The sequence below is a fragment of the Ammospiza nelsoni genome, chromosome 3 (assembly GCF_027579445.1).
Source record: "Ammospiza nelsoni isolate bAmmNel1 chromosome 3, bAmmNel1.pri, whole genome shotgun sequence".
NCBI lineage: Eukaryota > Metazoa > Chordata > Aves > Passeriformes > Passerellidae > Ammospiza > Ammospiza nelsoni.
This window is the reverse complement of record NC_080635.1, coordinates 57350350-57363762: the sequence shown is the minus strand read 5'-3', so window position 1 is coordinate 57363762 and position 13413 is coordinate 57350350. Positions and strand designations below refer to the sequence as shown.

The 13413-nt window shown below is 41.0% G+C and overlaps 1 protein-coding gene across 1 annotated transcript in view; it reads left to right on the top strand.

Moving 5' to 3' along the window:
• PPP1R14C (protein phosphatase 1 regulatory inhibitor subunit 14C) overlaps positions 1 to 13413 on the top strand; it is a 50701-nt gene that overhangs the window by 23807 nt on the left and 13481 nt on the right. The gene's annotated exons all lie outside the window — the stretch shown is intronic.

The following is a 13413-nucleotide window of genomic DNA, read 5'->3' as shown; positions in this document are numbered from 1 at the left end:
CTAGTGATGGTGACTGCAATGCACCCAAGTGAGATGGTGTTCAATCCATCCAAAACTGTTGGTAGTCTGTAGCTCTCATCTGAGGTGGCTGGCCTCAAAACAGGATATTAAAGATGAGCACCATTTTGGACCATGAAAAGATTCTGGGAAGCAGAAGACTGAACTAATAATACTTAGTTTGTGAACACAAAGGTGGCTTTCTAGAAGAACATTTCAAAAGGACACTTGCCTTTCATGAGCTTGCAGAGACAGGGTAATCAGCTCACTGGACATCATCTCAAGACTGTGTAGTAAAGTTCCCAGTTTGTCTGTTAAGTAAAAAACTGCATTTTAACTTCTAATCACAGTATTTTTTCTGATGCACTTTCATGTGTTCTGGGGCCTGAAAGACACGTTTAAGCTTTTAACATCTCCTCGTGGGGATTTTCAGAAATTTGGGCTCAAAACTTCTTAACCCTAAGCACATTTTAGCCCTGGTAGCTAGGTCTAGTGCTGAAGCAGGATATGTGTTGTTTTTAGGCACTATCTGGCCAGGCAGCAGTACACATGGACATGGCCTGGCTTCCTTGTGGCCCTGTGAGCAAAGCAGGATGGAATTTTAAAGAATTGTTAAAACACTTAGCTCTGGAGATGGCTCAGAATGAGGCCCCTACACAATGAGTAGGCAAAGAGGCTACTGTAGCACAAACAGATGGATTTTAGCAGAAGAAAACAAGATGTAGCTGTATGTACTACCAGTAACACATCCTCTAATCTGGCAAAGCTTGTGCTCTTTGCTGAACCCGACTTCAACTCTGGTTATTTGTTTGGAGCATCTGTCTTTGTTGTGAGGATCAAAGTACTATCTGGAGGTACATGTGAGGTAAAGTGTCTGAGATTGTTTCAGAGTTTATATGACAACAACATTTTTCATGAAGAGAAAAATGTATTTTGAAATTTGACTTGTTAAGCACTCCTTTTAATAAGATGTATGCTGTGTTGGTTTTCCTGTTTGGAATTTAAAGGCTGAGGAGTTAATATTAAATTTCAATCCCAGCTGTCCTGATTTACTTGCTACACATTTTAAATTTTTGTATTTTTTTAAGATGCAAACCACAAGGTTTCTTGGTGTAGTGCAGATGATACTGGCTGTTTTCACGTTTTTGTGGCTTTTAATGAACTTGAGCATCTCTTAGCATGGTGCCTGGCATGCTCTGAATTTCAGGATTGGAGCCTTGAGAAAGTTACTAGTTTAACCTTGACTCTTGATGACAGCTCTTCTAGGAGGAGAAACTGAGCTGAGGTTGCTGAGATTTAGCTTAAAAATTTTGGAACTAGCAGAGAGCTGTTTTGTGTCTCTTCATAATAGCTGGCCCTGACAGTTTAACAGAGCTTATTGACCATCTGCTTTGTCTAGTTTGCCACATGGCAGAGTAACAACTAAGCCAAAATACTGGCGGGGCAGTGTATTAATTAAACAAGTTTCTTGTGAACACTATCAAGATACTAATTTGATTGATGCTATACATTTAACTTGAAGAGTTTTGTCCTTTCTCTTGCTATAGTTGCTGATATTGAGCTGAAGAGCACAGGATAGTTGGTGGGGAAGGAGAAGTTTGACTGTATGTTAGAGTCCCTATTTGTCTCCTTGCCCTCTGTCTTCTGTTAACCCACTCTCAACAGATGAGGTCCGGACAGTATTACAGTCTTGTTCCCCTGCTGCTACTTCTGACTGCTGTTCTTTGCCTCTCACAAAGCTGGCAAAGCAACAGCTGTTTCATAATTTCTCTGTTTGAAGGGAGAAACATAGCAATGGGGTGCAAGGGGAGAGACTGAAAGACCAGTCATCTTGCTTGCATAAGACTAGAGAGAAATATCATTCTTGTCTCTTTTTAGAGAGCCAGTAACTCCTCTGTGAACAGATTTCCTGTTCTCCAGTGTTTGTGTTCCTGGAAATACAATGCATCTTTCTCCAAGGTGAGAGGAGAAGTTGAGAGCTTTAAGCAAATAGCACTGGTTCTGTCTGCGTGTACTTAGCTGGAGGAACCTGACTGTGGGCTGCTTGTTAGTGTGACTAATTCTGCTCAAAGGCACAGCCCCCTGGGAAGGCAGATTTTAAATCCACACTGTGCTGGTGGCAGAGATGCGTAACATGCTCTCTAAAAGGGATGTGGTAAGACTTTGGCAATATCCAACAACTGTCTGCTTGATCAAGGGACGTGCTATAGGTAGCATCTCTGCATCTAGAAGATGAATCCTGTTGAGCTTGCTATAATGAACAGATGGCTTGTTAATATGTTCTGCTGTGCTATGGCAAGTCATGCTTCTTCAAGGCATTGCTAGCTACACTTTCATTGCAGAAATTTATGTACATTCTCTTTCTTCTGATAATTTTCTGTAATGATGGGTAACTGTTCATGCATATGTGGATGTAGGTGTATATTTCTGGTCTGTTAACACGGTCCTGAAGGGTTAGTGTTTATTTATGTGTGCACTGTGTATATAGTATGCTCTTGGATGGTGTAATGTGAAACAGTATTGCAATTCAGTGCAACATCAGTCTCAATGAAGCTACTGTTTGGCTCTATATTTAATATATCTAAGCTGCTGGAAAGGCTTTGCAAAGTATGGAAAGAACTTCAGGAGCAAACTGAAAGACCACTGTGCTCTGTCTGAAAAGCTGTGTGTAGCTGGCTGCAGACAAAGCCTCTGATAACACACCCATGTTTTGGCCTCTGGAAACTCAGTGCTAACCAGAAACATTGCTCTGATTGTGTTCAGGACTCCCAGGAGCTGCAAGACTCCACCCAGGTAGTCTTGGTGTGTGCCTTGCCCTACAGAACCAGGAAACTATTTAAGAAACGAGATCTTGAGTATGTATGTGAGTTCTCTCCTTTCTGGGAATCTTTGGCATTCCTGATAACTGAAAGTGGCGCCTTCTGGTATTTAAGGTATACTTGAGAAAATTACATTCCTCTTAAAATCTTTTTGTCCTCCTCACATATTTTTCTTTTTTGTTGTTTTTGGGGGTTTTTTTCCTTATCCCCCTTATGTGTTAATTAAGATACTTAACAGTAATCTTTCACTGTTTTGTTAACTTGATAACATGAGGGTTATAGTCCCTCTACTAGGGCACCAGCCCTGGAAATGAAGGGCTAGGCTTGATACAGCTTGAAAAAAGCAGTATTATCTTGAAGCTGTAGTTCACTCATAGGAAACGGTTTAAGAAGTTGTTTTCACATTCAAGGGAGTGGCACTGCTAAGAAGAAAGGGTGGGGGGAATAAGTACTCACCCTTCAGCAGCCTGTTGGAGTGCTCTCTCCTCAGTTCAGCCCAATTGTAGTGTCTCTGTTTTTGCTATTGCCAGTCTGCAAAGTCATCTATTTTAGGGGCTCTCATCAGCCCTGGACTTTCTTTGTTTGCCTACATCATCTTTCTGCTACAGTGATTTGTGAGGACTAGCAGCTGTTGCATGAGCATCTGGAATTTTTATGGTTGTGCTGGAAAATAATGCCTGTTTGTGTATCAGAGGAGCAGAGGGACACCTCAGTGCTTTGGCCCCCTTCTGTTTTGGGCTTGCTAACACTGCCATGATCATGTATCTCACTGCAGTTTTTCATTATCCAATATGAAAAGGTCTGTCATGTGTTTGCTGCTGGTGAGAGAGTATGTTGTGGAAGATGATAGGCTCTTTAGCATTTAAAAAGTAAAGCTGTAAGTAAATTAGAAGCTTCAGGAATTGCTTTGGTTTTCTACTTCTATACAAAGCCAAAACAACAAATATCTTGCCTTACATTATACTTTTCTCCTTCTGTATGTCTTAAATTACTTCTCAGGCTATGGTTATGGGACTAAAAAGCCTTTATTTCTTAAAAAAAATTAAAATATATGCATATCATCATACTTACTTCTTTTGGAATGCCATATGGAAGAAAAACACACTTTTTTTTTTTCAGCCTGACAATTTCTGAAAATGAATGTGATTAGAGATTGCTGACAATTCCTGACTTTGCATGTTTGTGTCTCTGAAAAATGGATGCAAATATTTTCACATATATTTGACATATTCTTAACAAAGATAAATCTTGAAGTGAAGTAGGAGAAGAGAACAAATTTTAGGCTGACTACAACAAAGTGAGAGTTCAGTTGAAAAAGTGTGCTGTTTAGGGATCAAGGGAGCTGAAATGGGAGTTCCTGGTGCTGTGGGCTGTCTTGGAAGGCAGTTAGGCTGATATCTGTTCTTAAAACAGTTGTTGCAGATCATCTGCAGGCCCTGCCAAGGGACACTTGCTCAGTCTGCATTTTCAAGATGGCAATGCAATTTATAAGGTTTGCTGGCTGTTCAGAGTGCAATTCTTTGGCAGTGAGCAAAGGTTAGCTTCTCTGGGGTAAGTAAATGTGCCCATAGGGGCCTTTAGAGTGAAATAGGTGCAGGAATGTGGGAGGCGCTGGGCATCAGAAGGGTTTGCTGGAAGCCTTTGTTTTACCTGGGCTTTGGACTTGTTCGCAATGAATTCTTCTCTTGCATTTGTGCTCAAGTGGCAAGGATGTGCTCTTGATGTGGAAATAGAGTATCTCCTTTTGGAGACTCTCAGGAAAGTGTGAATGTGTGTACTTGAAACCAAATGAATGGCAAGGCATTTTGACAGACTCCTGAGAGTTTTTAAATTGAGGTATCCTAAAATGGTAACTAAAACTTAAATTCCTTTCAAGCATGCTACATTTGGATATAATAAAAGGATTTTGGAAAGAGAGTGGTTCAAAGCTTGCTGGCAATTAGATATTGACTAAAACAAGATAAAAATGACACAGAAGCATGAGCGCAGATGTCAGGCTGTGAAATGTGTGAAGGAAGGGTGGTTCTGTATGATGGAAATCCCAGTTAACAAACCAGCTGGGAACATAACACTTCAGTGCAAGAAAGAGATCTGAATGATTCCATTGAAAATCCCTATTTTGAAAGGAATTAATGCAACATTACAATGGCATAGAATATAGTCTGAACTTAGATGTTCAGCTTCACCTTCCAGCAGTTGTTTTCTCTATCTTCCAGTGATACAAAATTTTCAGATGAAACATTTATTAAATTGTGAAGTGGTAATGAAATGGAGCTTTCTTTATATGTTTCTTACTGGCTTGGCCTATTTTGTCTGCAGAGAAATGTTGGGCAAAGCTGGTTTTTTCCAACTTAATAGAAGCATCTGCATTGGCATCATGATGACTCTTCCTTGGAGATTAGGCAAGAATTTCCCAGCCAGGAGAGGAAAGCACAAAGAGGTGTTCTGCATGTTAAAGAGAAGTGGCCATGTTTCTGTTGTACTGGGTAGTTGCATCAGTGTCACAGTCAAAACCATCTGATTTTTAAGGGCTGTCACAATTTTCAAAGTTGTCAAATACATGATAAAAGAGAGTAAATAATCTGATTCTCAACTTCCATTTCCTAAATAAACTGATAAAAGTATTTAAATGAATGATGGGGCCATGAACCAAGCAACTCTTGCCAAACTGTGTTTTGTTGGCCAGCTAGGGATCCCTATAAGCTGTTCCATTCCAAGTCAGAGCCAATTTTGGCTACTCAGTGTTGGATGTTTTATGGCAGGGGCTCTGAGCAAGTGCTTCCTAAACAGCTGCTTATACAAGAACTACTGTAAATGGACAGAGCAGGGTCAGCACTGCAAGTGTGTGACCCCTGACTAGTGTTTCAGTCACTCATTCAAGCAACAGATAAATACCAAACTAAAAATAGCGCGTCCAGGGCCCAGGATAAGTATTTTCAGTTACAGACATAATAGGCTCTTTTGAAAGTTGTTAAAACACAGGATACCAAGAAACTGATTTGATTAAAAAAACCCTAAGTAGTGTTTGCATGCATTTGTTTTACCTTTAGAAAATTCCATTTAGCAGTTAATTGGAGGAAAAATTACTCCTATTGATTCTTTGCAAATTACTTCCTTAGCTTCCATATAATAAGAATAAATAAAAAAAAAAAAACTGAGAGGGGAAAAAATCTTGAACAGAAGCAGGGGAAAGAAAAGTAAAAGGATCTGTTATTTAAAGTAAAAAGATCTGTTATTTATCTTTCTTGGCCAAGGCACCTGCACAAGCTGCCAATGCTGTTCATGGAGTTGCAGGCTGCATCCAACACTGTATGAGTTACCTCCCTGCTGCTGATGGGAGAATGCAGCCAGTGAATTGTGGCAGGCAGCCCAGGCATCTAAATAAAGGGGGCATGGTCTTCTGAAAGGGCACAGAAAGCCTTCCTTCCAGCAAGAAAACTTGATGGGTGTGCTGGTGGCCAACAGTAGGCAGTGTGTCTGCTAGGCAAGCGTGGCCTCAGCTGAGTTGGCAGAGTTCAAAGTGCAATAAAACTTAGTTTTTCTCCTAGCACATTTTTCTTTCAATAGCAGCTTTGTGGCCCTGATAGCAAGCAGGTTGGAGAGCAGTGGAAAGAGAGGACCCAAGATTTCTTCTTCTGCAGAGGCACTCCAGAGTATTTGACTGAGGTCACCATGTCACCATTTTCATAGGGTCTATATAAACATAAGGGCAACTCTGACAGTAGTGGTTACATTGGTGCAGAAATGTAATGTGAATTTTAATTAAAGAGAGCCCTTGATCTCTGTTTGAAAAATCCCATTGCCACCAGTTCTGGGTGTAGGTAGGCCTGAATCTACATTGAAACAGCTTGCAGAAATGATGATGTTTCATCTGTTGCAACCTGCTAATGTTATAAAGCTCTACCTATCAATGTTTTTTCTACTACTTGCTCTATTGTTGTTTGGGAAGTGGTACCATGTTTTGTTTGAAGCTTTGTGTTGCCATAACTGTGTGGCACTGAGGCAGTTTGGGTGTGATGGGCAGCATGTCTGTTATGCAGTGGAACACAGTAGCAGGGGAGTGGTCCAGATTTTCCATTGTTCTCATTTGGAAAACCCAGAGTTGCATAGCTTCTATATATTGAGTTGTTCTCAAAACCAGGCCCTGCCTCCCCTTCCCTGAGTAACTTCAGTAGGGGTTTTGGCAGTGCTTGTACCTGTCTCACTGTGATTTATCTTAACTTCCCCTTTCCCCTCCTCCAGCTGACTTTTTGACACAGTTGGCTGTCTTATTTTTCCCCTCACTCTTTATGCAGGTTAAAATGTTGTGCTAACCATGTTGTGATTTAGGACCTAACAGCTGACTTGAATTGAGTGCCTGTAACTGTAAGGGGTTTGAGGGGAGCCATGGTGCGTTGCCATCATTTTTCTGCCCTCTAACCTTCTAATTGAAGGAAAGGCAAAACTGCAGTGGCATCTGCAAAGGCAGCAGCTGACTCTGTGTTGAATGTCAGTGCAGGAAGGCTTGTGTTGTGGGGGAGGGTGAAGATATTCAGGGAGGCTGGGTGGGGAGACTTGTGCTCTGGATGTGGATGTCCTTTCCCTGTCCTCTTTCACAAAGACTTGCCCATAAAGGGAGCTTTCACAGGAATTGTATTGAGAGATTGGTGTCCTTATCTCTGCCCAAAACCCTGATCCCTCCTTGCTGATAGAGGGACCCCACCTGGAATAAGGGCACAAGAGACTTGTGTCCTTCTGTATCACCCGAGTGCCAGGATTGTGCTGTTTCCATTTTTGTGTATTTGCATGTGATTTTACAGTAAAAACTTTGGGGTGCATTTGCTGCTTTAAAGGGGCTGGTTCTTTGAATTGGACTTTTAATTGGAATAGCATCTGTCTGTTTCCTCTGCTCTACTGTCACTTGAGAGCCAAGAGGAGAGAGTCTGATCTAAGATAGTGCCAGTTTGAGACAAACAATGGTTTACAGTGACTGAGGCAAGAAAAAGAGCCCACTTGGGTAATGAGATGGAAGAACTTGGCTTGAGTGGATGATCCTCCCCTGATTATTAAAAATATTAGTTGTTAATTGCTTTAATGAGGTTCACAACTAGAATGTGTTTTGTGTGTACTGTATATCCATCCAATGTTAATTTATTTTTCACTTCCACTTGAAGTCTGAAGTTGCAGCTGTACCTAACTGCTGGCATGTACATGGGCATTAAGATGCCTTTATACTTAAGGGATTTGCAGAAATTTTCAAGTGTTTTACACCATGTTTTTTATTTGTAATTGTTTCTAAGTAAGGAAGTTTGAGCTGTTCTTGACTATTGTTAAGTAACATTAACATACAGGATTAGTGTTCCAGTTTGCTTAGGGTGATATCCTTATACAGGGTTTGTCCTGCTTGAGATCATTCTGATCTGAATTCCTTCCTCCTTCCCACCACCCAAACTCAAACCCCACAAATCTGTGACCCTCATGACTTACTCTTTGTAGGCAACTTGCAAAAGTACTGATTGACAGTCATGTCAGGTAACATATCTCACAGAGTGAGCATGTCCCTGTTGTTTGACTCTAAATCTCTAAATTTGTCATTTTGTAGGCTGATTACATTAAAAATGATGTCTCTCTTCTTTCTCTAAGGAACATACTGCTCAATCTGGTCTCCTAACTGTATGACAGGAAAAGATGGTTATGGAGGAGGCCAAGAATTCCTAAAGTGCTCTTTCAGGGAAGGCTGACAAGGCTGTGGGATAGGCATGCTTTTTCAATTATCCAAGGTGCATTGTGGTATCCTTTTGACATATAATCCTATGCTTTTTCTTATAGTGTGTCTCTGGCTGGGAGCAGCACACACCTAACTTTCATACTGGCCTGGATCTGGGATACTGTTAGGTTATGCTTTGGATCTTGGAGCTTGAGAGTGCTTCTTGTTCCCTGGGTTCAGACATGAATTTCCAACAGATTTCCTGGTTGAGATTTCCTTGTAATATTATGTGTACTTCCTAATATAAGCTTGGGGCTCTTTCCCACTTATCTACTAACCAACATAGGGTAAATTGGCAGATGCAGACAAGGCTTTTTACAAGCAGTTTCTTTCTTCTCCGAGCCAGGTGGTTGTGGGTAAGCTTTGGTCTGGAAATCTAATTGCTGTGTTAATAAACTATGGCACTTGAATATAAATGCTCTGCCAACAGGGTTTGTTCTCTTGGTCTGTAAGCTGCCCTAATGCAGCTATGTTTTTTGGACCATGCAGTTTGTGCACACTGGCTGAGCAAACTGTGGTCCAGCAGTGCCTGCTTGTGTAAACAGCATCACTGTGTGTTTAAGTGTCTGTCCATCTTCTCACCTTTTCTGCGGCTTTGTTTCATCCTCTATATTGCTAGACTTTGCAAATTCCTGGGTAATCTCCCCTTCTGCTTCACAGCAAGGTTTGTAGTTCTCCATGCAGAGCTCTGTAAGCATTGTTCTTGGCATTACTCTTGATTTAACAACGGGCAAACACACTTAAAATGTTCAACTTGTCCAAATTGAAATAATCTGAGCTAAGGAGGTTCACAGTATGTGCCTGCCTCAGCTGGAATATCTTGAAAAGCTTTTTAGGTAAGATTTCAGTTATTTCTGATGTTGAGATTAAAATAAGGAAAAAAAAAAAAGTGGTTTTCCACATTGCTTGAGGACTTTCAACAGCCAAGTGGAAACTCTGGTGTGTGTAATCTTGGAAATTTTGGAGGGACCAGATTTGCTGTGCTTCGGAGATGCCTGTGGCCAGTTTATGAAAGTGTTCTCAGTTTAATCAAGCAACTCTCCTCCTCTTTCACTTGTGCTTGTCATGTGCCTGAACTTGTTAAAGTTTGGCAATAAGCTCAAAGATTGGCATATGTGAACAAGCTTGCTCTGTGGGTAACTAGAAGGGGCTGGGCTCTTGTAGTTTCATCTTGGCAGGGAGCCCTCATCACGGTGCCTGGGAGCTGAGTTGCTCCTTTTTCTGCTTCCAGCAGTCCTTTCTGTGGCCCTCAGATGCAGAGAAGGGGTACAAAGGATGGATGCAGAAGCAAATACCTGATAAGATAGGAGGTGGTAGGATTTTGCAGGAAGTGACATGTTAAAGTAAAAGCTGCGGACTACGTTTTTAAGAACGGGAGCAGAGGACAATGTGTACTGTTATAAAATTAGACTTGTTCTCCAGACCAAGAACTGCATGTAGGCCTCAGAAGACCTTTCCGTGCTTTACCAGCAGCTCCAGGGGCCCTTGGTGTTTGCAAAGTGTTACCTCCCTCTGGTGGTGTGTGCACAAGGCTGTGGACTGCTGGCTCCTGGGTGAGGCTATGCCAGGTCTGCACCATATCGATTAAACACCGTGGCCTTGACTTTTATCCAGCCCTTCATACCATGTTATGTAGATGGAGATGCATTTGGTGCACCAGTGAGGTACCGGGCAGCTTGCATAAGCCGTTCTGTTGCCAGGGGTGCACTTTGTGTCCCTCCTTTGTTGTGTATTTAACTGGATCCATGTGATGTCAGACTTGAGGACAGGCTCAGCACAGAGAAGGTTTCTGTTAAAGAGCTACGCTGCCACAGATAAATTATGATTATTCATAAAGAGTAGAATTATTGACTCAAAATGAGTGAAGAAATCTGGTAATTTTGCCTTGAATGTCTCTGCGCTTTTATTCAATAAACAAGAGTGATAGAGGAAGATAGACTTGCTGTTGGTGGAAGAGGCTGCTCTGGTTAGAACAGTGTTGGGTACAACACAGGGTTTTCTACCTCTTAGCTGGAGCCAAGACTGAATGGCATGTGCTCAGGAGTGTGGGGCTTCTGTCTCTGTGGTGCCTTTGAGATTTCACGTTCAATGACTGGTTGCAAATGAGATAAGTGCCTGATGGGGGAGAAAATAACATGTAACTGCATGCTAAAGATTGTATCATACTGGGAGCAGTGTCCTAAATGTGTTCACTGATTATCAGCAGTGCAAACTAATATTCACTGTTGCATGAACTACTTCACCTGGACAAAAAAAAGAAAGAGCTGATTTTTTTTTTTCATGTTCAACATCAGATCATCATGTCTGCTACGGCATTACTGCTCTTAATATTATGAACCCTGGCACTTTTGAGTACCTCCTTGCTGTCTTCAGCATCCTTTCCTAATCTTCTTTTCCTCATACCAATCAATAGACAGAGCAGTCTTTTTGTCTTGCAAATAGCTTTATTTTAGCTGTGTGTTTTGACTCTGCACTTAACTAGGATTGGCTTTAAACAAAAAGAGCTTTCTTTAATTCTGGATTAATAATATTTGATCACTTAAACTATTTTTTTTTTTGTTTTCACTTTTATCCACTTTTCCCCTCATGCTTAAGTCCCCCAAAACAACTGAATGCTTTGAAATGAGAAGCACATAAGTTTTTCTTTTGAGTTTTCTGAGAATTACTGTTTGGTCATATTCATTTATGTGGACTAAGTGCAATCCATTCATAATCCCACCAGGCTGCATATGCAACCAATGATTTCTAGTCCTGATAATTTGTGGGTTTTTTTATTTATCATTCTGAGACTTGCACCCCTGTCTTGCAGTGCCATCCATGCCTGCAGATGAACTGGTTTAGAGCTGCCTTTATTAGATGCCCAGCAGATGCCTGTTCTAAAATGAATAAATATTTTAATATATTGAATGGATATTTCCAGAAAAACTGGTCCTATTTTCTACTTTGATTTTGATCACTTATTGGCGATCTTCCAGAACTTTGAGAGAAATCCCTGATTAGTACAATCTGAGACTTTCATATGTCTGAATTGTAAAGTCATCTTTCCTTCCTTTTCCTTCATTTTTCTCTTGTTATCCTTTCCTGCTGTTTCCTAGCTCATTATACAAATGATGGCCTTAACATTTCTTGCTGTGTTTAACTTCTTTTTTTCCCAGATTTAAAATCTAAAAACAAAAATCAAGCAAGCCTATTTAATTATTTCCCAGCACTGCAAATGTGATGATGCACAGTGAATGACAGTGAGGGTGTGGGATAATGGATTAATTTGCCAGTTGGATTTATAGTGGGAAGTTATCCATAGGGCAACCATTGCCCTTTAAATTTTTAAGCCTCCAATAATTGTTTAATTAGTAGATATTTGGAATGAGACCTGCTTTTGCTATGTTGGAGGTGCTCTCCTCAGGGTCAGCAGGCTGGTGTATGCAAGTGTTCTTCAAGATGCCCCTGCAAAATCCAGCCCTTTGGCTTAAGCTGCTGTGGGAGCTGGTTTTGAAGATCTTTTTCTGGTCTCACTAATGGATGTTCACCTGTTTCTGTTTCATTCACCAGTACCAGCTGGAGAGGTTGTCTTAAACTGCTACAGCTATTTACTGCTTAATGCACGTCTGTGCCCAAGGTCTTTTGCCAGTAGCCTGCAAAGAATTCAGGCAATCTAAAGAGTAATGGGGCTGTCTTTCAATGCAAGGTTGAATTTAAGTTTTATTAAATATCATGCAAGCTGTCTTTGATATTTTCTGACTTTTGAATGATTAAACAGAAATCAGCTCAAGTTCTGCCTACATTGGCAATGCAGACTGAAGAGGATGCTTAAAAGGAGTGTCCATCCTCCTCTCCCTCAGGAGTCTCAGTTGATAGATGTTTGCACCCAAAACCCCCACACCCCTGTTTTAGCTTTTCTGGAGGCTGCTCCCTGTCAGCATGCTGCTAGTGGTTCCTTGTCCCCCCATCTGCTATTTGCATCACTTTGTCTCCCTCTCACTGGAGCAGAACTGGTGGCAGTGTTTGTTTTTTTGCACAGCCTCATGACAGTAACAAGACCCTTAAAATACCATCCTTTGGCTATGCACAGACCCTTTCAGGCTTGGCCCAGCCCAATCTGTATCTAGCTGCTGAATTGTAATTGGAGCAACCAGACTAATGTCACCAATAAAATCTGTCAAACAGAAGGCCTGACTTTGTCTTTCCTCCCTCTGTCATTACAGCTGTTATGGAGTGGTCAGGCTCCTGACCTCAGGGCATGTTTTTCATGCCTTACATAAAACTCTTCAGATCGTGCAGGTGCAGTAGTTCAGATGGAGAAAAGGTGTTTTGATTGCTTGTTCATTCAGCCAAAAATAAGAGCAAGAGTTACCTTTTTGGGCTTCCCTCTCAATTTGTGTTATGTATCAGAGTTCAAATCTGCTGTGAAGTGAAGAAGATACACATGATATTTTACAGAAAATATAATTTAATTGAATGCCATTGTCAGATACAATTATAGTTCCTTGTTTCAGAAACATTTGTAATTTATTTTGTTATCACTTTTTGTGATGTACAGGAGCTGTGTTACCTCTTATACTGAAATTTGAGTGAACTGCTGGTGCAGTTGCCCTCTGAATTGATGGCACTGTGAACTTTGAAGATGTAGGAGAAAGTTGATTTGAAAAAGAGGGAAGAAGCAAGGATTTCTTCCATTTGACTGGTACCATTCAGAGTAAAACTAACCTTTCAGGAGCACTTGACTTCGATGAAGTGTGATCACAAAAAAGCATTATATACCTTCTAGCAATTTCCCCTCACTGCTGCTTTTCAACATTGTTTCAGTTTGCTAGAATGCTGCTCCAAGGGACAGGAGTTCAAAATGTGTATCTG